A 26,157-nucleotide genomic window follows, 5' to 3' on the forward strand; every position below is an offset into this window, starting at 1 on the left:
TAGTTGATGTTTTATCACTATATCTCCTCGCTAGATCAGGTATCAGTGTTTTCTCAAAATTTTCAAACTTATTAAACAAGGAGACATCATTACCAACTCTACAGAAACTACAAACATTTAATGTCACATAGTGAACTAAACAGTTTATACAATTAAAAGAAATGGGAATAGTGGAAAGTTATAAATTGTAAAAAGCCACCCAAAAATACTTACCATAAAGGAATTTAAAATATGATGGTTATATAAGAAGCAAAGGAATATAAACAATAGTCACAAACCTCCCCAGCAAGTGAAATTCAGGTTCAGAGCACTTCAAGAGTCAACCTGTTTCCATATTTAAAAGAAACAAGATCAATCATTTGCAAATAAATGTTAAAAAGGGAAGAGGATAGGATACTCCAATATTACAAGTTTAGTGTCCTATAGAGAAACATGAGAAATATGGGAAAATTCAATTCTAGTGCATTTTATAGTTATCTAGGCTTGGTGAATCTTTTCTCAGAGTGTCAATCATAATGTGGGCAAATACATATCATATGGGACTTCTTTTCTGCCTCTCAGAGCAAACTTCACTCTGGCACTGGGAGTACATCTGTGGCATCAGTAGGCTAGGAGCTCACAGTCTATATTTTTTAGTTAGTAATTTTTATAGCACTTTCAATAATTTCTTATGTTAATGTTGGGTTTGACTAGTTATTCTCATTTATACTCTCGTGTTTAAGCCAAGCTATTAATTTTTATGTAAATAAAATTTAAGCATTTTCCTTGAAGTTTTGTTCTATGCTTAGACTGGAAAATTAAATATCATTCTATATGATATTGTTCATGATTGTGTTCTGATTTATGTATTTGGACAGTTTACATATGATTAAATGCCTGGATATCTATGTGCCTATGAACCAGATAACTCAATATCTGGGAGTTTCTTTCTTTTTTTATTGGATTTTTTATTTGCATATTAAATGTTATTCCTTTTCCAGGTTTCCGGTCCATAAACCCCCTATACCATTTCCCTCCCCCTTATTTTATGAAGGTTTATCAAGTGACTATAGGTGTTTGGGTTCATTTCTGGGTCTTGAATTCTATTCCACTGGTCTATCTGCCAGCCTCTGTACCAATACCATACAGTTTTTATCACTATTACCCTGTAATACTGCTTGAGTTCAGGGATAGTGATTCCCCAGGAAGTCCTTTTATTGTTGAGGATAGTTTTAGCTATTCTGGGTTTTTTTTTTTTTTTGTTATTCCAGATGAATTTGGAAATTGTTCTGTCTAACTCTATCAAGAATTGTATTGGAATTTTGATGTGGAATGCATTGAATCTGTAGATCGCTTTTGGTAAAATGGCCATTTTTACTATATTAATCCTGCCAATCCATGAGCATGGGAGATCTTTCCATCTTCTGAGATCTTCTTCAATTTCTTTCTTCAGAGGCTGAAGTTCTTATCATACATATCTTTCACTTGCTTGGTTAACGTCACACCAAAGTATTTTATATTATTTGGGACTATTATGAAGGACATCGTTTCCCTAATTTCTTTCTTGGCTTGTTTCTCTTTTGTTTAGAGTAAGGCTACTGATTTATTTGAGTTAATTTTATACCCAGCCACTTTGCTGAAGTTGTTTATCAGGTTTAGTAGTTCTCTGGTTGATCTTTTGGAATCACTTAAATATACAATCATATCATCTGCAAACAGTGATATTTTGATTTCTTCATTTCCAATCTGTATCCCTTTGATCTCCTTTTCTTGTCTGATTGCTCTGGCTAGGACTTTAAGAACTACATTTAATAAGTATGGAGAGAGTGGGCAGCCTTGTCTAGTCCCTGATTTTAGTGGGATTGCTTCAAGTTTCTCTCCATTTCATTTAATCTTAGCTACTGGGTTTTATATGGCTTTTACTATGTTTAGGTATGGGCCTTGAATTCCTGTTATTTCCAAGACTTTTATCATGAAGGGGTGTTGAATTTTGTCAAGTGCTTTCTCAGCATCGAATGAAATGATCATGTGGTTTTTATCTCTCAGTTTGTTTATATAGTGGATTACGTAGATGGTTTTCCATATATTAAACTATCCCTGCCTCCCTGGAATAAAGCCTATTTGATCATGATGGATGATTGTTTCGATGTGCTCTTGGATTCGGTTTGCAAGAATTTTATTGAGTATCTTTATGTCGATATTCATAAGGGAAATTGGTCTAAAGTTCTCTTTCTTTGTTGGGTCTTTGTGTGATTTAGATATAAGAGTAATTGTGGCTTCACAGAAGCAATTCGGTAGTGCTCCATCTGTTTCAATTTTGTGGAATAGTTTGGATAGTATTGGTATGAGGTCTTTTATGAAGGTCTGACAGAATTCTGCATTGAACCCATCTGGACCTGGGCTCTTTTTTAGTTGGGAGACTTTTAATGACTGCTTCTATTTATTTAGGAGTTATGGGGTTGTTTAAATGGTTTATCTGTTCCTGATTTAACTTAGATACCTGGTATCTGTCTAGGAAATTGTCCATTTCCTTCAGATTTACAAGTTTTGTTGAATATAGGCTTTTGTAGTAGGATCTGATGATTTTTTTGAATTTCCTCTGATTCTGTTGTCATGTCTCCCTTTTCATTTCTGATTTTGTTAATTTGGACACACTCTCTGTGTCCTCTGGTTAGTATGACCAAGAGTTTATCTATCTTGTTGATTTTCTCAAAGAACCAGCTTTTGGTTCTGTTGATTGAGTTATTTGATGCTCTAGAGTCTAACTTCTTGAGTTCCTTATATATATATTTGATATTAGTTCTCAATCAGATATAGGTTTGGTAAAGTTACTTTCCCAATCTGTTGATTGCCATTTTCTTCTAATGACAGTGTCCTTTGCCTTAGAAAAACTTTATAATTTTTTGAGGTCCCATTTGTTCATTCTTGATCTTAGAACATAGACCATTGATGTTCTGCTCAGGAAATTTTTCCCAGTGCCCATGTGTTCAAGGCTCTTCAACACTTAATCTTCTATTAGTTTGAGTGTATCAGGTTTTATGTGGAGGTCCTTGATTCTCTTGCTTTGTACAGGTTGATAAGAGTGGATCAACTTGAATTCTTGTACATGCTGACCTTCAGTTGAAGCAGCACCATTTGTTGAAACTGCTATCTTTTTCCCACTGCATGGTTTTAGCTCCGTTGTCAAAGATCAAGTGACCACAAGTATTTTGAATTATTTCTGGGTCTTCCATTCTATTCCATTAATCCACCTGCCTATCTCTGTATCAATACCATACATTTTTTATCACTATGGCTCTGTAATATAGTTTGAGGTCAGGGATGGTCATTCCTCCAGCGTTGTCTCCCTTTGAGATTTCTTTATTTTTTCTATTTCTGTTTTGGATCCTGGATGGTTTTGGTCAATTCCTTCACCTGTTTGGTTGTGTTTTCCTGTAAGTCTCTAAGGGATTTTTGTGTTTACTCTTTATGTGCTTCTACTTTTTAACATGTATTGTCCTGTATTTCTTTAAGGGAGCTATTTATGTCCTTCTTAAAGTCCTCTAATCTCATCATGAGCTGAGATTTTAAATCTAAATCTTTCTTTTCCAGTGTGTATGCAGGGCTTGCTGTGGTGGGGGACCTGGGTCCTGATTATCCCAAGTGGCCTTGGTTTCTGTGGATTACGTTCTTGCCCTTGCCTCTTGTCATCTGATTATCTCTGGTGTTAGCTGGTCTTGCTGTCTCTGACAGTGGCTTGACCCTCTTATAACCTCATAGTCATCATTCCTGGAGACTGGCTGTCACCCAGAGGAATCTGGGTAGAGAGATCTGGGTACAAGGCCAGTTCTGGGGACAGATGGAAACCAGAAGGATCCTGTCCTAGACTGCTCCAAGGTTCCTGTGTCCAGAGGGCTCCAGGCAGATTCCTCTTGGGCCAGGAATGTGAGCAGAAGTGTTGGTCTCAACTGTACTCTCAGGATTGTCCACGCTTCTAAGAATCCAGCTCTGTCTCCTCAGGTTCTGGGTTCAGAGAGCTGTGGCAAGGGTCAACTCTGGGAACAAGTCAACTTATTTCTAATAATCAAAATTGGGCCCATTAACTGACCAATCAGAATTAGTAAAAGAAGTATTAAAGAGATGGTAACTTATGGAGTGGTTGGCAAAACAAGAAAAACAATTAGGAAAATTTCTTTCAAGGGAAAGATGTGCCCAAGTATTATCCATTGTTGAAGGATCAGGACAATTGGAAAGCTTAGAGGGCAAAGGTAAAGGTGTAATCTCATATTTGTTATTCTTAAAAGCAGCATTCATAAGTTTTAGATCCCAAAGACTTCTAAGAGATAAACATTCCTTATTAGTATGATAACTTAATACAACAGGAGGATCAGCAACTGAAATATGCTGGGTAAGTGAAAAACTGCCAGTTTTTCTGAAGAAGCAGAATCAGTATTAGAAACAAATAGGGAATGAACCAGAAATACCTTCAAATGTAGTATTGTAATGTTCCTTATATAAGAATTTCTTGTTACTTCCCCCCCCCCAGTAATAGCTTCACAACATCAGTTATAAGTTTAACAGGAGCAAAATCCCAGTAGCAAGATGAAACCTAGCTTTTTGTTTACACAAGCCTTTTGTTATCCCAGGTCTAGCTTTTTGAGAGAGGCCTTTAACAGTAAGAAGCCTAAGTACAGTAAAAGGCTTGCAGGAAATATCCATCAAGGGTGGTGGAGGGTCAGTCCAGATTGTCAAGGCAGTGGAACTTTGTTGAACATTGCATTCAGGATACTTGGCATCGCCATGTTGAGGAGTAAATTTTATTTACAACAAGTTTTTTTAAAGAAATGACTTGTATTTTGTTGTGTAATATTTTATGATTAATAACATATAAATCATGGGAGGACAGAAGGAACTGAAGGAATTTGCAAACCCATAGGAAGAACAACAGTATCAACCAACCAGAAACCCGAGCGCTCCCAGAAGCTAAACCACCAACCAAACAGTATACATGGAGGGACCCATAACTCCCAACACATATGTAGCAGGGGATGGCCTTGTGTGACATCAATGCGTTGAGAGACCTTTGGTCCTGTGGAGGCTGGATGATCCAGGGTAGGAGAATGTGTGAGTGGGGAGGTGGGAGGGATTAGATGAGAGAATGGGGTAGCTCCATCATAGAAGCAGGGGGAGAGAGGGTGGGATAGAGAGTTTCTGGAGGGGAAACCTGGAAAGGGAATAATATTTGAAACATAAATAAAGAAAATATCCAATAAATGTAAAGGAAAAATATGATGAGGAGATGATTATTTATAATCATTATGTTGTAATTTAAATATTTGAGTATTTAAAGTTTGATGTACTCACTCTACAATGGCCTGTCCTTGGTGATTATAGGGAATGCCATGGAGTGTGAGATACTGAAAGTCAAACACCATTTTTGAAAACCCTTATAAGTATAAACAGAAGCATTTCGAGTGTTTTTTTAAACCGTTGGAAATCCTGAAAATTGTAAAACACATGTCATACCTTATTTTTGAAAGCTTCTCTAGATCTAACAAAAGCACAAATAACATGAGAATAATTATAGATCACAGGGGCACCATCTGCCGGGATTAACTCCCATAGGGGAAGCATTCATGGGTGTGAGACACACTGAGCAGCTCTAAAGGATCTCACAAGCAGTGTTGACGGGAAGCTGAAACTGAAAGAGGGTCTTTGAGGGGAGATGAAACAGAATGCTCAGGGCACTTGGCAGATGAAGAAAGTTTCAACTACCTCCACCAACTCCACACATTACATACATACATACATACATACATACATACATACATACATACATACATTTTGTGGATAGAGTGAAGCTCCAAACAACTGAACATATATGTATACACATATACACATTGTGAAAATATCTGAACAATTCCATGCTTCTGGTCCAACAATATCAACATCCATTGTCATTGCTGACTGGTGTTTCAACAACTAGGACTCAAGTTTACTCTACACCCTCTTAGCTCAAGAGCCTAAACTATAATTGCATCTACCTCTCCATGGATCCTATCTCAACTTCGATAGGCATAGTGGTATTTGATGTTTTAACCAAAGTCAGAATTATATCAATGCTCTTCACCCTGACACCGGGTCCTCTGGCATCCTCCAGAGTCTCATGCTATGTGTACAGTCTGCATCATGATGGAGAAAGAACAGAGTCTGCATTCCAGGTGAGAATACCTTGATTGGTTCTAGAAGGAGGACCTAGTTCTCTGGCTCTGCAGAAGCTCTGGGAATCTGTACACTGGAAGCCAGCACTGCTGTGGCTGCTTGTGTGTGTGCTGGAACTCAAACTATGAAGGATCCCTTATCTAAAATGCTGAAGTAACAGCACCCCTAAGACAGCAGTTCAACTTGTGGGGCCAGACTCCTCCAAGGGTTGAATGGCCTCACAGGAGTCGCCCAAGTCTATCTGAAAACAAATTTATTTTCATTATGATTTATAACAATAGCAAAATTATAATTATGAAGTTTCAAAATAAGCAATTTTATGCTTCGGGGTCACTACAACATGAGGAACATGAGGAAGTTTTGCTGTGTTAAGAAGGTTGAGAACCATGACTCTAGACAGGTGATTAGGTGAGTGGAAGCCTTGCTCTTAGAAGGGATTCATGTAGTGTTATGTGACCCTGGATAGTTCATAGGCAGATAAATAGTGATATCATGAAAATCTTGGGCCCCGCTCACTCATTCTATTTCTCCATGGAACAGTAACCTCTCTCATTTCCAGTATTACCTGTGCTATGGTGTGACTTAGCCAGATAACCCTGACCAGAGCTGTCAATTTCTGTTGTGCCTCCCAATAATGGGTTCAATAAGTCCACCTTCTTTATAGTCACCAAACATCAAATATTTTACCAAAGTATTTTGAGGGTGGTTTGATTTTATGTGGGGAATCTTAGGTCCATTAGACTAATGAGATTATGCAGAAATGACCGTGGTTAAGTTTGTCTTAGAGAACAAAAGCTTTTTCTATGAAACTGGATGCTTCTTAGACCCAGAAAATCACTGTATTCATTTTTGCTGTGTAGCTATTATGAATTCATGATGTTTCTGAGAGTAGAGTATCCTGTGCAAACAATACATTCAAAATCTCTATACACAGTTCTCTAGAACAATATGTCTCTAGAAAAAACACATGTTACTACAGTCTGTAAATTTTTTCAGAAATTTGAAAGGCCATCTAAATGATATTGGTCTGAGTATGTTAAATCATTAATGTCATATGTTCGTTATATTTTGTTTAGCTTTAGTTTTACTTTTTGTTAATACTTAATAAACCAAGGGATGCATCATACAACATTTTTATATCTCATAGTATTTTTTTCCCTTTGGTAGTTTTGGTAGTTTTGGTAAACAAAAAGGAAGTTTTAAGACTTTCATCACAATAAGCAATATTATTTTCTGAGGGGATAAAAACTCTGTTAACAGGAACCACTCCTTTTGAGTATATTTCACAATAAATATACATGCCTTGGTTGAGGAATCAAAAGTCAGTTAACGGTTTTTATAGAAAAAGTAGGAAGTGGTTATATGTTTTCAGAGATTCATGTCGCAACTTTTATGATTTAGAAAGGTGCTAGAAGAATTGTACAAATTTAAGCCAAGCAAAGTGCTGAGTGTGGGGTGGCCACTATGTCTGAACAAAGACACCAGGGTGCATTTTCAGAGTCATAGCATCCTCAGACACAGAAGACAGGCAGTGTGGAAGTAGGGAGGTTTTTGGCTTCCTAGGCTTCAGCATGATGACGTTTAATTTACTGGATGAATATGGGACATCTAGGTGGAAAATGAGAAAAATGACATCACCTATCACTACATACTCTAGGTTTTCTACCTGAGGTTGAGTGCACATTTAACTGTACCTTGAGAGGCAGTTTTTGGTGTATGGACTAAGGACAGGGGAGAGATAAACACTTGTTAAAGGGGCAGCAGCACTTTCTCCTCCAGGGTCTATGACCTCGCCATTCACAGGTAGGTAGCTAGGTTTACAGTAGCAGGCAAGGATTTTTTTCTCCTATTTCATCTTTAAGGCCATTTAGACATCTCGTGGCTACTCTCAAAATAAAAAGTGCCTCTGTTGTACCCTTGAGAACATCTCACATGGTCATCATTAGATGAAAATCCGAAGGCAATTACTGGCTCCAGAGAGAGGGAGGAACAGTCTTCTCCAGCAAGGAGCTCTCTGGTGGGTTATCTCTCCTAAGTGGTCAACCCTACACACGTATACATACAAACACTATTAAATGGACCCAATATTGTGTGTGTGTGAGTATGTGAAATCATATGCATATTTTACAGTAATAAAGGGAAATATAACCAATGAAAGCAAAATAATAAAAAAAATGGGAAATAGGTTATGAATATAAAGGAAGTAGGGGATCATGGGAAAAGTTGGAGGATAGGATGGGATAGAAATAGGAATACAGTATTCCAGTGTATTTTCAAAAATAAAATAAATAATCATATTTTTAAAATGCAGTAAAAGAAAAAATGAAAGCTTCAAGAAGGCCTCAATTGAGCACGGTATAAAGGTTTGTTTTTAATTTCCATTCTTTTCTCTAGTCACAGGATATCAAAAGCCTGACAGATATATTTAAGTTATTGACTGATCATTTCATGTATTGTAAATATAGAGTTTTCAGTTACAAATATTAGTGTGAAATTCCTGATCATTGATATTTATCCACTAGCACATGTGTACAATAACAGTGTATGTGCTCATATGAATATAAAGGTAGCAAAACTTCTAATTAAAACAGTTGCGGGGGTTGGGGATTTAGCTCAGTGGTAGAGCGCTTGCCTAGCAAGCGCAAGGCCCTGGGTTCAGTCCCCAGCTCCGAAAAAAAGAAAAAAAAAACAGTTGCAATGCTTACAAATGGCAAGATATGTATATATTCATAATTGCAAGAAAATTATGTTACTTAGATTTAAAAAAAATATACCCTGATCAACCATCTTTTCAGAGTAACATAAGACATGGAATTGGAAAAATGTACACTTCGATATTAAAACATTTTAATGTGGCAAAAAAGTTAAACCACTTTTTTTCAACTCCTAAAGAATGTGGCATTAGGGGAATGCCCCAGTAGGAAGGAAGGAGGGAGTGGGTGGGTGGGTTGAGGAGCACCATCATAGAAGCAGGGGGAAGAGGGATGGGATAGGGGGTTGCCAGAAGGAAAACCAGGAAAGGGGATAACATTTGAAATATAAATAAAGAAAATATACAATAAAAGAAAAAAAGAAAAAATCATGCATGAGCTAAAAAAATCATGAAATCAATAAAGTAAAATAAATTTAAAAATTACCTTCCATAATATTAATATCTGTCACCTACCTATTATTTTGATAATCCATGAGTTAAGAGAATATCTGCTCCATGAAGAACTTGGTGGACATTCAAAGACGGAGGCTGGGCACCCAGCCTAACATGATTAGTCTGCTCTCGGGATGAACTGTGACCTGAACTAGGGTCAAAGCCTCGTTGGCTCCTATTATGAGACACTCGGGCCAAGAACTGAAGCCTCTGATACAGATGTTCATCAATGGAAGACACTGAGAAAACTCTTAGCAGTGTGCAGATCAGAAAGAAGATTGGTAGCAACTGTGCCCAGTGCACCCTTCACAGATGAAGTCAAAGTGCTCCAACGAATGTTAGCAATCAGAAGTACCCATCTTAATGAAAGCTGGGAGAAAACTTCAGATTATTCGAACTTTTTTATGTGTATAGGTGTGTTGTCTGCATGTATGTCTTTTTGCCACATGCGTGTGTGGTGCTCAAAGAGACCAGAGAGAGTATTATACCCTAGAGTTATTGTTGTAGATGAGTATGAGCTGCCGTAAAGGAGCTGGGAATTGAACCTGGGTCCTCTGGAAGAGCGAATAATACTCTGAAACACTGAGCCCTCTCCCCATCCGTCAGATTATTGGATTTTAGGCCCAGGCTTTTCTCTGCTCAGGGGTCATTATTTGTCTTCCTCAATGACCAAGAGTGTTGAGATTTAGGCTTGTTTGTTTTTGTTTCTCTCTATTTTCAGTTTGATCAAAAAGGTGCACAGCCTTTAGATTCCCATATTTATGTTTCCTCTTTAGTAAGTGTGACCCAAGAGGGGAATGAACAGGCAAGCGAGGATGTCAGCACAGCCCAGAGCTCTGAAGGTATTTCTGAGAGGCGTGGCAGAGGTTCTTTTTCACAAAAGGAAAGCTGTGCATTTGAGTGGACTAGACCTTCACCCTGGGTTCCCTTAAGAACACCTTTGCCTTCTGCAACATGAAACGAAAGCATAGGCATATTTTTCTACTTTATTGCCTTCTTATGTCTACCACCCTTCTCTGCCTCAATTCACAATAATCCCTTGCAACCCCCAAGACTAGAGAGCAGAGAAAGAAGGTTAGACTGGGAAAGGCAGTCTATATCTCTTTAGACTGTTTCCTGCTAATTAGAGACACGAATTTCCTTAGAGCAAACCCAGTCTCCTTCATGAGAATATCCCTAACCAGTAATCCAGCAATAACAAAAGCAGCAAAGGCAACAGCAGGAACTAGCAGTAGCAGGGATCAGCAGCAGGTCATGATAAGTGTGGTTGTGTTGTGGGGAACAGCAGCCACCACCAGTTTGCTCAGGGCTCTAGCCTATCACATTTCTACCCTGTCATGTATCCCCAGAATTTCAAACATTTACAACTGGCAAAAATCATGCCCCTCCTACAGCACCAGACCAGCCTAGTAGGCAGCTGTTGACAACCTGAAGCAGCCCCATATTCCACAGCTGGGATTAAAACAAAAACATACTCACAAAACATAAGTACCTGAGTTATTAAAGAAACCATAATTCTCACCAGAGGGAAGGAACAGAAACTTCTTTTTTTTTTTTACAAAAAAAATTATTTTATTCACTGCCCCTAATTTTTTATTACTTTTTTTTATTAACTTAAGTATTTCTTATTTACATTTCTAGTGTTATTCCCTTTCCCGGTTTCTGGGCCAACATCACCCTAACCCCCCCCCTCTTTATGGGTGCTCCCCTCCCCATCCTCCCCCCCATTGCCGCCCTCCCCCCAACAATCATGTTCACTGGGGGTTCAGTCTTAGCAGGACCAAGGGCTTCCCCTTCCACTGGTGCTCTTACTAGGATATTCATTGCTACCTATGAGGTCAGAGTCCAGGGTCAGTCCATGTATAGTCTTTAGGTAGTGGCTTAGTCCCTGGAAGCTCTGGTTGGTTGGCATTGTTGTACATATGGGGTCTTGAGCCCCTTCGAGCTCTTCCAGTTCTTTCTCTGATTCCTTCAAAGGGGGTCCTATTCTCAGTTCAGTGGTTTGCTGCTGGCATTCGCCTCTGTATTTGCTGTATTCTGGCTGTGTCTCTCAGGAGAGATCTACATCCGGTTCCTGTCTGCCTGCACTTCTTTGCTTCATCCATCTTGTCTAATTGGGTGACTGTATATGTATGGGCCACATGTGGGGCAGGCTCTGAATGGGTGTTCCTTCTATCTCTGTTTTAATCTTTGCCTCTCTATTCCCTGCCAAGGGTATTCTTGTTCCCCTTTTAAAGAAGGAGTGAAGCATTCACATTTTGATCATCCATCTTGAGTTTCATTTGTTCTAGGCATCTAGGGTAATTCAAGCATTTGGGCTAATAGCCACTTATCAATGAGTGCATACCATGTGTGTTTTTCTGTGATTGGGTTACCTCACTCAGGATGATATTTTCCAGTTCCAACCATTTGCCTACGAATTTCATAAAGTCGTTGTTTTTGATAGCTGAATAATATTCCATTGTGTAGATGTACCACATTTTCTGTATCCATACCTCTGTTGAAGGGCATCTGGATTCTTTCTAGCTTCTGGCTATTATAAATAAGGCTGCTATGAACATAGTGGAGCACGTGTCTTTTTTATATGTTGGGGCATCTTTTGGGTATATGCCTAAGAGAGGTATAGCTGGATCCTCAGGCAGTTCAATGTCCAATTTTCTGAGGAACCTCCAGACTGATTTCCAGAATGGTTGTACCAGTCTGCAATCCCACCAACAATGGAGGAGTGTTCCTCTTTCTCCACATCCTCGCCAGCATTTGTTGTCACCTGAATTTTTGATCTTAGCCATTCTCACTGGTGTGAGGTGAAATCTCAGGGTTGTTTTGATTAGCATTTCCCTTATGACTAAAGATGTTGAACATTTCTTTAGGCGTTTCTCAGCCATTCGGCATTCCTCAGCTGTGAATTCTTTGTTTAGTTCTGAACCCCATTTTTAATAGGGTTGTTTGTCTCCCTGCGGTCTAACTTCTTGAGTTCTTTGTATATTTTGGATATAAGCCCTCTATCTGTTTTAGGATTGGTAAAGATCTTTTTCCAATCTGTTGGTTGCCGTTTTGTCCTAATCACAATGTCCTTTGCCTTACAGAAGCTTTGCAGTTTTATGAGATCCCATTTGTCGATTCTTGATCTTAAAGCATAAGCCATTGGTGTTTTGTTCAGGAAATTTTTTCCAGTGCCCATGGTAACAGAAACTTCTGAAGCTCTCCTCTGCACTGCAGGTTGGTTGAGGAGTTCACAGGCAGGGGGGAGTTGTATCTGTTGGAAGCTAGAGACTCTGTGAGGAGACTGCACACATGTGATGGGTTTCTTTGTTGTGAGACCAGATGGTGAAGAGGAGTGCACCTCCTGAAGATAACGTCAACATGCACAAATGCTCCAAATACTAATTTAAAAAGTGAAGTCCAAAGTATTTGCGAGTATACAAAGAAAAAGCACGAGCATTCAAAATAAAATTGGAAATAGAATTGGAAAAGTGTCTCTTACCAAGAGAAAAAACTGTTTTATATTTTATCTGCTTTATTATTATTATTATTATTATTATTATTATTATTATTATTATTATAACATAGGAGGATTTTGTTTGAAGATTAACCTTATGTGGAAATGCTGCATTAAATCATTTCCAGAAGTTCATCTGAAAGTTCATTCTTATTTCAGTACTGTGTCTGCTGCCCTGGAAACCATGCAAGGACTTGAACAGACCACCCTGGCAGTGATTCCTGGAGAAGCTCAGCTGAAATGTTTACATTGTGAGCAGGTTTACAGTTACAGTAAAGTTAAGAGGAGGGAGAGGTATATACACTCCCAGTGATGAGAACTCTGAGCTTAATGCTTTGTCTTCTACTATTTTATTAATGTCTTTAAGTATTAATTTAAAATACAACATCATAATATAAAGTACTATGAAATTATTCTATATGGAGGTTCATTTGTTTGTTTTTGTTTTGGGTTTTTTTTTGTTGGTTGGTAGTCTTTTGAGACTTTTTCTATGTGATTCTTGTTGTCATGGAACACAGGCTGTAGACCAGGCTGGCCTTGTGTTCACAGAATCTGACCACCTCTGCCTCCTGTGTGGTGGGAATAAATGCCTGCATCACTCATATCCAGCTAAAATTATTCTTTTTTTGTGACATGAGTGGCTTTCTTTGTCTGAGGTTTTGGGCATGGTGTTCTTAAGGAACTCTCTGTTTCCTGTACGCTATTGAGTTGTTTAGCCCTGTCTCTGAAGTGTGCATATATCCTATCCCCTGAATGACTCCTAAAATTATTAACCACTTGTCTTCTGTTAGCTTGGCTAGCAAGTAAATGGTTTTATTTGCCAAAAAAATGCAAAATGCCAAAAGCTTCTAAGCCAAAGCATCCAGGAAATCCAGGACACAATGAGAAGACCAAACCTAAGAATAATAAGTATACAAGAGAGTGAAGACTCCCAACATAAAGGGCCAGTAAATATCTTCAACAAAATCATAGAAGAAAACTTCCCTAACCTAAAGAAAGAGATGCCCATGAACATACAAGAAGCCTAAGGAACTCCAAATAGATTGGACCAGAGAGAAATTCCTCCCATTACATAATAGTCAAAACACCCAATACACAAAACAAATAATAATAAAAACAGTAAGGGAAAAAGGTCAATTAGCATATAAAGGCAGACTTTTCAGAATTACACCAGACTTTTCAACAAAGACCATGAAAGCTACAAGATCCTGGACAGATGTCATTAGGACCCTAAGAGAACACAAATGCCAGCCCAGGCTACTATACCCAACAAAACTCTCAATTAACATTAGATGGAGAAACCAAGATATTCCATGGCAAAATCAAATTTAGACAACATCTTTTCTCAAATCCACCCCTTCAAAGGATTATAGATGAAAAACTCCAACAAAGAAGGGAAACTGTCCCAGCCTGCCCGAACATCAACAGAGACCTTGGAGAGGGGAGTGGGAGGGATGGGACAAGAGGCGCGAGAAGTGGAGACAAGACAATATTCTGATTATGTCTCATTTAATCAAGCAAAAAGCACTTGTTTATAAGCAGAAAAATCATACAACACAAACTGGTAATCAGGGTAACGATAAACGTTGTCACATCAGAAACCAATGGCATAAGTTTTGATTTCCCAAAAACTTCTTACCTACACTAAGTTTCAATTTTCTGAAGTTTCTAACTAAGAATAGAATGAAACTCATTCTTGTGTAAAAGCAAGCTACCAGGAAGTCTCCAGTATTTTTGACTGGTGGTAACCCCCACGTATGCTACTTGGAAACAAGGGCCCATGAAGTGGAAAACACTTAGCTCAGGCAAAGAAAGGTATAAGCAGGCTGGGTGGCCCCGGACAGGTCCCCCTTTTTTATTATTTCAAGCCATGAGAGAGCCCCTAGGGAACTGTGTCTCTCTTAGATTGGAGCACGACCTTCTTATTTCTCTAGGCCCGTCATTGGATAAGACAGCAGCTTATGGTGGCCCTCCTGTCTTAGGCTTCAAATACCAGAGAATGCTGCTCTCTTACCCCTCATTGACTGTCCAGTTCAGCTCACAGGGGAGGTGGTTGGGAGCAGAAGACCCACCTAGATCATTCATCTCAAGGCGATGATAATGGACCTGAATGGCCTCAATTTATTGATTAATAAAAGCCATGAGCTTGTTGAAAATCATGGGTCCCAGTGTAACCAAGAGCAAAATACTAATCAGGGGTCCCACAAAGGGCATCAAAAGAGAAAACGTAGATGATCTCCACCAATCACAGGCGGTAGAGGAAAATTTCTGTCTCTGTAGTTCAATACTGAGCTTGTGTAATTTATTAACTTGGGTTTCCACCAAGCCAGATTCGTTGACATAGAAACAGCATTCTTCTCCCAGGAACAGGCATGTTCCACCCTTTTCCATGGTCAGGAGATCTAAGGCTCACTGGTTCTGTAAGGTGACCTGAGCAAGGGAATTCATCTGCCTTTGCAGGGAAGCCAGAGACTCTGCTGAGGCCTCTATTGCCAAATGAAACTGTTGAGAAAGTTTTGCAGTGGGGAGAAGGGAATGTCCTAAAGTTCCTCCTGCCAAGCCAGCAGCCACAATGGATTTAGCAAGGGAGATACCAGCCACCAGGTGTAAGAAAACAGCCCATTTCATCCTTAAGGATGGCAGACCAGCCCAACCTAGATATTCAGCTGGGGTGCAAAGGGTTAACGGAGGCAGTAAGGCAAAGGGAAGGCACAGCAGCTCCTTATTTACAGGAGCTGAAAGATTTTTGGAAAGGTACCATTACACCAGAGAGAGAACCCCTCAGGGGCAAAAAGATCTGTATTTGGGACAATAGTCAAATTACACAAGGTAGTGCTAGCATTAGAATAGCAAAAGCTAAATTGTTCCCGATCAGGAGCCAAAAACAGTGATAGATCAGAGATGGGCGAAAATCCTTTATCAATATTACTAGAGCCATTAAACGAGGTGGGATATGGGACTGCTGTTAAAGGAGGACGTGCTAGCGCGGCACAAAGGAAACAGGCAGAAACATTGCCAAGACCTGTAATGTTGGCAATCATGTGGCCTTCTCTGAGAAGAGAGAGCCAGGAAAAAGGGAAGGTGAGTTGTGTATTTAACTTTTTCTTGTTCTTGGATTTCTGCATGGATGGTGGTTTGTATTTGAACAAGAGAATGACAAATATAGACATAGCTGCTAGGCCAGGTTATATCTCTATTCATGTACATGGCTACCTAGACTGGTGTAGTCCAGCGAGAATCCCATGATCCCAAATATCCCAAGTATAGCCTGGGGGTATGTGATAAAAATTGTGGCCCTGATAGGGACCTTGAATAATAATCTCATTATTTCTTAAGTTCCTAACATCATGGATTCTGCATGAATGATAGGGACATCCTACGTTCTCCTCAATACATCTGTCTATGTAGTAGGGATGTTGTTGATCAAACAAAAAGCACAAGACAGGAGCAACTTTTCCAGGGCATGCCTTAAAAGTCTATAAAATTTAACATTATAGCAGATTGGCATCCCATAGGTGGACAATCAGCTGTGGCCAGGAGATGACCATAACTCAGAGTTTTAGCATGGTTTGTACAATTTTCAGTCAGAAAAAAAATGCCAGGCAAATGGGGGAATTACATCCCTTTTACCCAGTGTTGAAGCATCACAAGTGATTTTCCATTGGCTCAAAAGTACCTTCCATAGGAACATCTTCAGCAAGTTGAATTCAATCTTTTTCCTGAAAAGAAAAAAAATGCATTCTCAGGAAAGAGGTTATTCCCTGGATTTATTAACATTATCAGTTTGTTTTACGAATCACTCTGGCAGCCATCTGGCTGTATCATTTTCTTGAGAAAGAATGCAGACTGACCCTCTCCCCCAGATAAGCACTGGGTCATGTGCACGCCATGTATAATTAAAGGATCTTTCCATTTGACCATAGCGAACTGTTTTTGTGAATTAGGGTGCCAAAAGCGATTTGCGGCTGACTTTTTATCAGCATCCAATTTTTTAAAAAATTAAAATAAGAAGGGCATGGTTTACTATATTTCTGGGGGTACCCTTTGTAGGGTACCATTCTCCCTTTTTTATTTTTATTTTTATTGAAAGTGACACACTGAAAGATTTATTTCCCCAGTAGGTTAATGTAACAGATAATTCTCAAATATCACATTAAGATAAAAGAAAGAAACAATACTTAAGCCAGTTGTCAATTCATTTCCCTACAGCTATTTAGCAGAACATTTTTCAATGAGAACATGTTATTCTCCAGGTACACAAATTAATTTCTTATTAGCATCCTGCTCACACGAATCTTAAGGTGTATCTTTATAGAAAAGAAGCAGAAATGAATATTTGGCTGAGCCCAGAAGGTGAGAAATGCAAAACACTGTTTAATTTTAAATAAGGATTAAGATGACATTTTTGTATAGACATAACATGAAATCATTGACATTGTTGCAATGAACAAATATTGAAACATATGGCTTTTAAACACTGATTTTAAAATTGCTCTTTTCTGACACCAACAACTCACAGTTCAAAGATGGTGATGAGCAGAATGTGAACTCAACACCAGGTACCATATATTCTTATCCAGATGCAGGGTATGGCACCTCTCCTTACAGTGTTTCACTTACATTTGATTCCCTCCTTTTCCAATTATATGACATTTCTGATAAGTGGGCCCTTTCCACCAATTCCATGAGTTTTTCCTTGGGGAGAGGAACATATATATCTCGCAAATTTGTGAGAGCTAAACACATAGCACTTAGCACAGTTTCTGACCAACAACAATAGCTCCTAACTACCAGCTAATGACTTGTGAATCTCAGGAAGTCACTCTGATATCAACAAAATAACCAAAATCTAAGTTGGACTACATGCTTCTTTTATATACTGTTGGGTTATTGCAATTTCTGCAATAAAACAGACTTCCAAATACTACCAGATTGTTACTAGTTTTATTGGGCAGCAAAATTTTTTGTAGAGAAAATGACATCAGATAAAATATGATCCAAAATAAAAAATAAGTACAGCTAATTTAATTATACACTATAAAATAATAAATCACTTTATTACTTTATTATAACAAGTAAAATCCTGAATGTTATTAAAATACACACTTTAATATTGTTCTTTTATTGATGATTCCAGGGAACTCTATTAATATAGTTATTACCAAACTCACAATTGGATTTGCACCTTTAGATGAAAAGATTAAATTGTATTCTGTAATTAATAACACTAATTTGTACCAAGTATCACTCTTGACCACACCCCCAAAACATAAAATCATGCAGGACCACCTGGGACTATATGAGAAGCTAGAGTTCCTGAACACACAACTTATAACAAAATATCACAACTAATGTCAGTTCAAATCATTTCTATCACTAATGAATTAACTTATTGATTCATTGAGCACTGGCTCTATACCTTATGCCAGTCCTTTATTTATAGTTGGTAATATAAACACAAATGATAAATGGCATAGTCTTTCAAGAGTATAATGAAAAGTTTGTACATATATCGGAAACTAGAGAAAACCAAGAACTTATCCAAATATGTCTTATTAGTAGAAAACTTTGTGAAAATCTGTTAAAATCTATTCTTAATGTGTTTATGTGTGGAGTGTGCATGCAGTTAGTGGTGAGTTTCTCACTTGTGCTTGAGCATGCACAGGTCCTCCTATATTTCTTTCCATGTTATTTTTTGAAAAGAAACTTAAAGCTCACTCATTTTGCTCTGTGAGCGCCTGTGAGCTCGCCACTGCATTCTTGTACTCCCTCCAGCCCAGGATCTCAAAGGCACACTCTTGGGCCTTCCACATGGCACAGTTGTCTTTGGCACAACAAGCTCTGATTGATTCAGCTATCTCCTAAGACTGTAAACACGTTTTCTAAGTCTTAAGGAATAATTAAGAATTTCCCATAAATAACAAAGACCAAGAACTTACATAGCTCTATGTTCTAAATATTTACTTAGTGAAAGTCCTTGAACCCCTAAGTTCTTGTTCACAAGACAAAGCCCAAGGAAATAACTTATAACCCTGGCATCTGTTCTTTTTTAAAAGCTTTATGCAATCTTCCCTCTACAGACAGATGTGCTCTTCTACCATGGCTTATCCTTGAGAGTTATAAGGAATCCTTGTAACATGTGAGATGTGTAATGGTGTACAAGATTTTTGAAAAGTCTTTGATATATATCTTAGACCATTATCAGTTTTAATTTGTTTGGGAATCCCCAAGACAGAAAAGCAATGTAGGAGGTGGGCAATGACATGTTTGGTGGCTTCATCAGTTTGTAGGGTAGCAACAATGAACCCACTATAGGTATCCATACAAACATGAATATATTGTAAATTACCAAATTTTGAGTAGTGAGTGACATCCATTTGCCAGATCATATTTGGTACCAAGCCTTTGGGATTGACTCCCAAGTGTGGAGTATGGAGGTAAATCACACAGGAAGGACATTGCTTGACTATCTGTCTGGCTTGCTCTCTGGTAATATTGAACATCAATCTTAATGTGTGAGCATTTAAATGATGTAACGAATGAATAGTCTGTGCCCATTGAAGATTTTCAGGTAGGCTGGGGAAAGCAGTGGCTATTAACTTAATGGCCCCATCTGCCACTTCATTGCCTCATACTCTACTAAGTTTTGAAATGGATTGTTGGAGTTGGCTGGAACAAAGCTGACTGCCCCACAAGCTTGTTTTGGGGCCTGGAGCTGGCCCCTGCCCCTGTTTCCCTGATGATGTATTGGGTTCCCTTCAGCATCTCTCTTTGATCTGTAGAAATTTGTCCAATGTTTTCCTCATTGGCATTTTGGGCAGAGGCCAGGAGCAGGGAAATCAGATTGTTTCCTAATTGGATCTCTGTGGCAATCCTTAGCATAATGTCCTGCCTTACTACATTTAAAACACCCCCATTTATTTTTTTTCTATTGGCAACGAATTCTTTAACAGTCTGTCCACTAAAGGCTGCAGCCATAGCAAGAAAGACCCTGTTGATATGAGGGTCCAATGTCTGAATAGAGGCAGATGTAACCTGTCAAATCAACCTTCTTTCTGTAGGATCTGATAGCTGCCTGACAGACTGTAATGGCATTTTCAAAGGCTAATTGTTTTATATAATCAACATCTGTCTCTGTACTTCTAAAAATGCAACCTGCAGTAGTCATGAGCCTGTGTACTTACTCACAAAAGGCTCATCTAATTCCTGTTTCGCCCCAGTAAATGACACTCTTGGATCCTCTTTAACAGGGAGTTTCTGTTCAACATCTTTAGTCATAAGGGAAATGTAAATCAAAACAACACTGAGATTTCACCTCACACCAGTGAGAATGGCTAAGATCAAAAACTCAGGTGACAGCAAATGCTGGCGAGGATGTGGAGAAAGAGGAACATTCCTCCATTGTTGGTGGGATTGCAGACTGGTACAACCATTCTGGAAATGAGTCTGGAGGTTCCTCAGAAAATTGGACATTGAACTAACTACCTGAGGACCCAGCTATACCTCTCTTGGGCATATACCCAAAAGATGCCCCAACATGTAACAAAGACACATGCTCCACTATGTTCATAGCAGCCTTATTTATAATAGCCAGAGGCTGGAAAGAGCCCAGATGCCCTTCACCAGAGGAATGGATACAGAAAATATGGTACATCTACACAATGCAATATTACTCAGCTATCAAAAACAATTACTTTATGAAATTCATAGGCAGATGGATGGAACTGGAAAATATCATCCTGAGTGAGGTAACACAATCACAGAGAAACACACATGGTATGCACTCATTGATAAGTGGCTATTAGCCCAAATGATTGAATTACCCTAGGTGCACAGAACACATGAAACTCAAGAAGGATGATCAAAATGTGAATGCTTCACTCCTTCTTTAAAAGGGGAACAAGAATACCCTTGGGAGGGAATAGGGAGACAAAGTTTAGAACAGAGGCAGAAGGAACGCCCATTCAGAGCCTGCCCCACATGTGGCCCATACATATACAGCCACCAAACTAGATAAGATGGATGAAGCAAAGAAGTGCAGGCCGACAGGAGCCGGATGTAGATCGCTCCTGAGAGACACAGCCAGAATACAGCAAACACAGAGGCGAATGCCAGCAGCAAACCACTGAACTGAGAACTGGACCCCTGTTGAAGGAATCAGAGAAAGAACTGGAAGAGCTTGAAGGGGCTCGAGACCCCATATGTACAACAATGCCAAGCAACCAGAGCTTCCAGGGACTAAGCCACTACCCAAAGACTATACATGGACTGACCCTGGGCTCCAACCTCATAGGTAGCAATGAATAGCCTAGTAAGGGCACCAGTGGAAGGGGAAGCCCTTGGTCCTGCCAAGACTGAACCCCCAGTGAAGGTGATTGTTGTGGGGAGGGTGGTAATGGGGGGAGGATGGGGAGGGGAACAACAATATAGAAGGGGAGGATTAGGGGGCATGTTGGCCTGGAAACCGGGAAGGGGAATAACAATCGAAATGTAAACAAGAAATACTCAAGTTAACAAAGATAAAAAAAAACAAAACAAACAAAAAACAGGGAGTTTCTCCAGGCCCTAGTGACTGTTGCTGGAATTTGAGCAAATAGCCCAGGATCATATTGCATCTGAGCACCATTAGTATCATAATTGCCTGATTCAGTCAGCCTGTCAAAGGTCCATCCATTACCTGCCTGAGCATTCCTTTGACAGTTTATCTACAGTTTTCAAAAAATTCTGACTTCCATAGAAGATAATCGCCTCCAGTCAGAATGGCACTGACTAGTGTATTTCAGTGTCCAGGAGTGAAGCCAGTTTTCAGCCACAGATTCTAAAATGGTTAGAGTATAAGGAACAGGAGCACCATATTGGGTCACACCAGTTTTTAATTCTTGGACAGTTTTAAAGTCAAATCCTTGGTGATGTCTCCCAGACTGTCCCTGTGCATCTACACTTTTCGTTACTGGGAAGGTGTCTAAAACATCTCTGTTTTCATTTTCATTGTTAAGATTAACAAGCGCCTTGCCTTTTGGTGCCTTTTGTTCTGGCTGCTGTGGAGGGTGAGTTGTTTTTGCTTTTGAGCTTGTATCTGCCACAGACGCATCCCCTGTTTTTAATTTTTGTAGTTTGCTAATCAAAGACTGACGAAGTTCCTCTAACTATATTTGTTCCTCGAGATAAGCTATTTTTGCTTTCAACCCTTGCTTGAAAAAGCAGTTACTGGAACCTTTTCAGGCCCAAAAGTTTTATAAAACCTTTAAAAGCACCTCCTACTCTATTCTATCCTTAAACATCAATAATGCCCTCTTGAGGAAACCAAGGGCAAAGATCCTTAACAAAATAAAAAAATTAAACAAATCATTGGTTTTTACCTTTACTCCTTGTACTTTAATGTCTCTTTTAATTGTCTCACATGGACCTCATATTGGCAATGCCTCTTTTAATTGTTTCACATAGACCTCATTTTGGCTTAATGTTTGTCCCATAATCAGACTCTATCACTCACTTTCGTTTCAGCCACAGCAGGCTCCCACAGCATTTGAAGGAATTTCTATATACAATGCTGGCCACCTGAACCTTCTTCCTCATGGAGCCTCCTCTATCCAGGCCCCACTTTGGGCGTCCTGTGTCCAAACCAGCAGGAACATCAGCGGAGACCCTGGAGAGGGGAGTGGAATGGATGGGACAAGAGGTGAGAGAAATGGAAACAAGACAGTATTCTGATCAAGTCTCATTTAATCAAGCAAAAAGCACTTGCTTATAAGCAGAAAAATCACACAATACAAACTGGTAATCAGGGTAACGATAAACACATGCCACATCAGAAACCAATGGCATAAGTTTTGATTTCCCAAAAACGTCTTGCCCTCAATAAGTTTCAATTTTCTGAAGTTTCTAAGAATAGAATGAAACTCATTCTTGTGTAGAAGCAAGCTACCAGGAAGTCTCCAGTATTCTTGACTGGTGATAACCCCCACGTATGCTACTTGGAAACAAGGGCCCGTGAAGTAGAAAACACGTAGCTCAGGCAAAGAAAGGCATAAGCAGGCCGGGTGGCCCCGGACAGGAAACTGCATCCTAGAAAAGGCAAGAAAGTAATCTTCTTGCAACAAAATTCTACCTATAACAATAAAAATAATGGGAAACAGCAATCGCTAATATCCTTAATATCTCTTAACATCAATGGACTCAATTCGCCAATAAAAAGACATAGACTAACAAACTGGATACATAACTAGGACCCAACGACATTCTGCTGCTTACAGAAAATGCAACTCAGTGACAAAGCAGACACCACCTCAGAGTGAAAGGCTGGAAAACAACTTCCCAAGCAAATGGTTTCAAGAAACAAGCTGGAGTAGCCATTCTAATGTCAAATAAGATTGACTTTCAACTTTTCAAAGTTACCAAAAAGGATAAGGAAGGGCACTTCATAGTCATCAAAGGAAAACCCACCATGTTGAGTTCTAAATCCTGAACATCTATGCTCTAAATGCAAGGACACCTACATTCATAAAAGAAACCTTACTAAAGCTCAAAGCACACATTGCACCACACACAATAAGAGTGGAAGATTTCAACACCCCACTCTCATCAATGCACAGAGCATGGAAACAGAAACTGAAAGAGACACAGTGAAACCAACAGAAGTTATGAACCAAAAGGATTTGACAGATATCTATAGGACATTTTATCCATCCTAAAACAAAAGAATATACCTTCTTCTCAGCACCTCACGGTACGTTCTCCAAAACTGACCATATAATCGGTCACAAAACAGACCTCAACAGATGCAAGAAGATTGAAATAATCCCATGCATCCTATCAGATCACCACGGACTAAGGCTGGTCTTCAATAACAGCAATAACAACAGAAAGGCCACATACACTTAGAAGTTGAACAATTCTCTGCTCAATGATAACTTGAAGAAAAAGAGATAAAGAAAGAAATTAAAATCTAATAAAATTGAAGGCACAAAATATGCAAACTTATTGGATACTATGAAAGCTGTGCTAAGAGGAAAACTCATAGCTCTGAGCGCCTGTGAAAAGAAACAGGAGAGACCATATGTCAGCAGCTTGACAGCACACCTAAAAGCTCTAGAACAAAAAGAAGCAAATACACCCAAGAGGAGTAGGAGGCAGGAAATAATCAAACACAAGGTCAAAATCAACCAAGTAGAAACAAATAGAACTATACAAAGAATCAACAAAACCAGGAGCTGGTTCTTTGAGAAAATCAACAAGATAGATAAACCTTTAGCCAGACTAACCAGAAGGCACAGAGAGAGTATCCAAATTAACAAAATCAGGAATGAATAGGGAGACATAACAACAGAATCTGAGGAAATTCAAAAAATCATCAGATCCTACTACAGAGGCCTATATTCAACAAAACTGGAAAATCTGAATGAAATGGACAATTTTCTAGACAGATACCAGGTACCAAAATTAAATCAGAATCATATAAACCATAACAATGAGGTGAGTAGCAATCCTTGTCCAAACCTTAGTAGATCTCTATTGGTTTGTAATCAGTCACACAAATTTACCAGCTTACAAGGACACATCTTTGTATCTTACCTTATTCAGAGAAGACCGTCAACAGCTTAGCCTTGTCCCATTGTTACATCTTAAGAGACTGTGTGAGTGGGAAAACTGAGGTTCTCTTGGGTTTCCTAGTTTCATTAATAACAGAGTTTAAAGCCATACTAGGAAGGAGGGGCAAGAACACTTTTAGGACAGTTTGAGGGATGGAAAACAAACCAAACAAAACAAAATCAGGCAGATAAGCTTAAAATTCCTTTACTCTCCAGAGAAAGGGAACATGAAGGGAAAGACTGCAAAAACCCAGAAGTCTGGAAAAACATATTTAGGAGTGCCAAGTCACCACTCTAAGTTCAGAATTCACTCACTTCTAGATCCTTGTATTATAAAGCAATGCACTGTACCAGGTACACATGATAGAAATAAAGACAGTTTATCAAGAAAAGAAAAGCAGTCCTAAGAATTGAAGTGGACTGGTGAGCTGTGAAAAGAGTCTGAAGGGCATCCAGCCACAGAATGAAGCAGCTTTTATAGGACCATTATAGACCCAGCCTTTCTGTTTGTGTCTGATGGACTCACTGCCCCACAACCTCAGCCAGCATGCTGCCTTCCTTAGATGAAGCCCAGGTGAAGAAGAGCTTAGAGTCCTCTTCTGTGTACTGATTTCTTTCACATGGTAATCTTTTGTTGCTGTTGTTTGAGAATGCCCTACCTGAGTATAATGTACTTTAATCAAATCCAGCCCCATTCCCTCCACTCTAATTCTCCCTTTCAAGTTCCTACTCTCCTGTTTAAACTGTGTTCATAGAGTTGATTGGGATGTGCTTTCTCAGAAATTCTCAGTTTGTGCACACATGGCCATTGTCTTAACCCAACCCTGCAAATGCTCTTGAACAAGGAGGAGGAAGAAGGTCACATAAGGAGAAGAAAGTCATATATGTAGGAGGAGAAAAATAAGAAGGAAAAGAAAAATAGCCAAGACGCAGTCCATGAATACGGTGTGCCAAATAAATGACTTCAAAGATTGTATAAGAAGCCCGTGTAGCCTAGAAACTGCTTCCTGGACCTGAGGCATTCTGTTCTTGCTGCCTTCTTGTGGGTTAACCCACAAAAGCAGTGACCTAGCATGTGTTTTGCATAAGTCTGTGCATCTTCTTCCTTCTACTGCTTCCCCATGACACTTGATTGTGAGGGTCGGAATACATTTTCATGAATCATAATGCTCCTACCATTCTGGGCCACTCTCATGTGTGTAGAATGTCAAGGTCTGGATATGTTGCTGTCAGCAAGAGCGAACTAGTTTGGAAGAGTGCCCCTGTCATTCTTTGTGACACTTTGGTTCAAGTAAGCCATTCACACAGAAGACTAATGTTCTAAGATGCAGCTGCAGACACCAGCTATTCTGTTCAATCTCTGCCACAGAATGTGTGTCATAGGGGCTGCCAATGCCTGATGATCCAAGAAGTGGCCCAGAAACCACCAGTTTGATGTGTGATTCAACTCTGTAGTGACAGTGTAGACTTTAATAAACATGATGCTATTAGGTAAGGAAATGGAAGCTGTGACTATACTGGGTGACTGAATGACATTTTCATTCATTTCACAAGTTCTTGTCGTGCTACCATCAAATCCTGCTGTGACAGTGACAGCACCCCTCATGCCCTCATGACACTTCAACCATTGTTACCACCAGAACAGCAAGGAAAAAATGTTCCAGAAAATCTATATAAGAACCACCCTGGAGAAAGAGTCTAATTTTTGAGTGAGTGTGTGTGTGTGTGTGTGTGTGTGTGTGTGT

The 26,157-nt window shown here is 39.2% G+C and overlaps 1 long non-coding RNA gene across 1 annotated transcript; it reads right to left on the reverse strand.

Moving 5' to 3' along the window:
- Window positions 1–11,904: 11,904 nt before the first annotated feature.
- Window positions 11,905–24,482, reverse strand: LOC102551452 (uncharacterized). The gene is made up of 3 exons (XR_350940.4): window positions 24,396–24,482; window positions 22,318–22,470; window positions 11,905–16,543 (listed from the first exon to the last, which is right to left on the reverse strand). It is a non-coding gene; the product is annotated as an uncharacterized LOC102551452 (long non-coding RNA).
- Window positions 24,483–26,157: the final 1,675 nt, after the last annotated feature.

The sequence above is a fragment of the Rattus norvegicus genome, chromosome 1, assembly GCF_036323735.1.
Source record: "Rattus norvegicus strain BN/NHsdMcwi chromosome 1, GRCr8, whole genome shotgun sequence".
NCBI classification, from domain to species: Eukaryota; Metazoa; Chordata; class Mammalia; order Rodentia; family Muridae; genus Rattus; species Rattus norvegicus.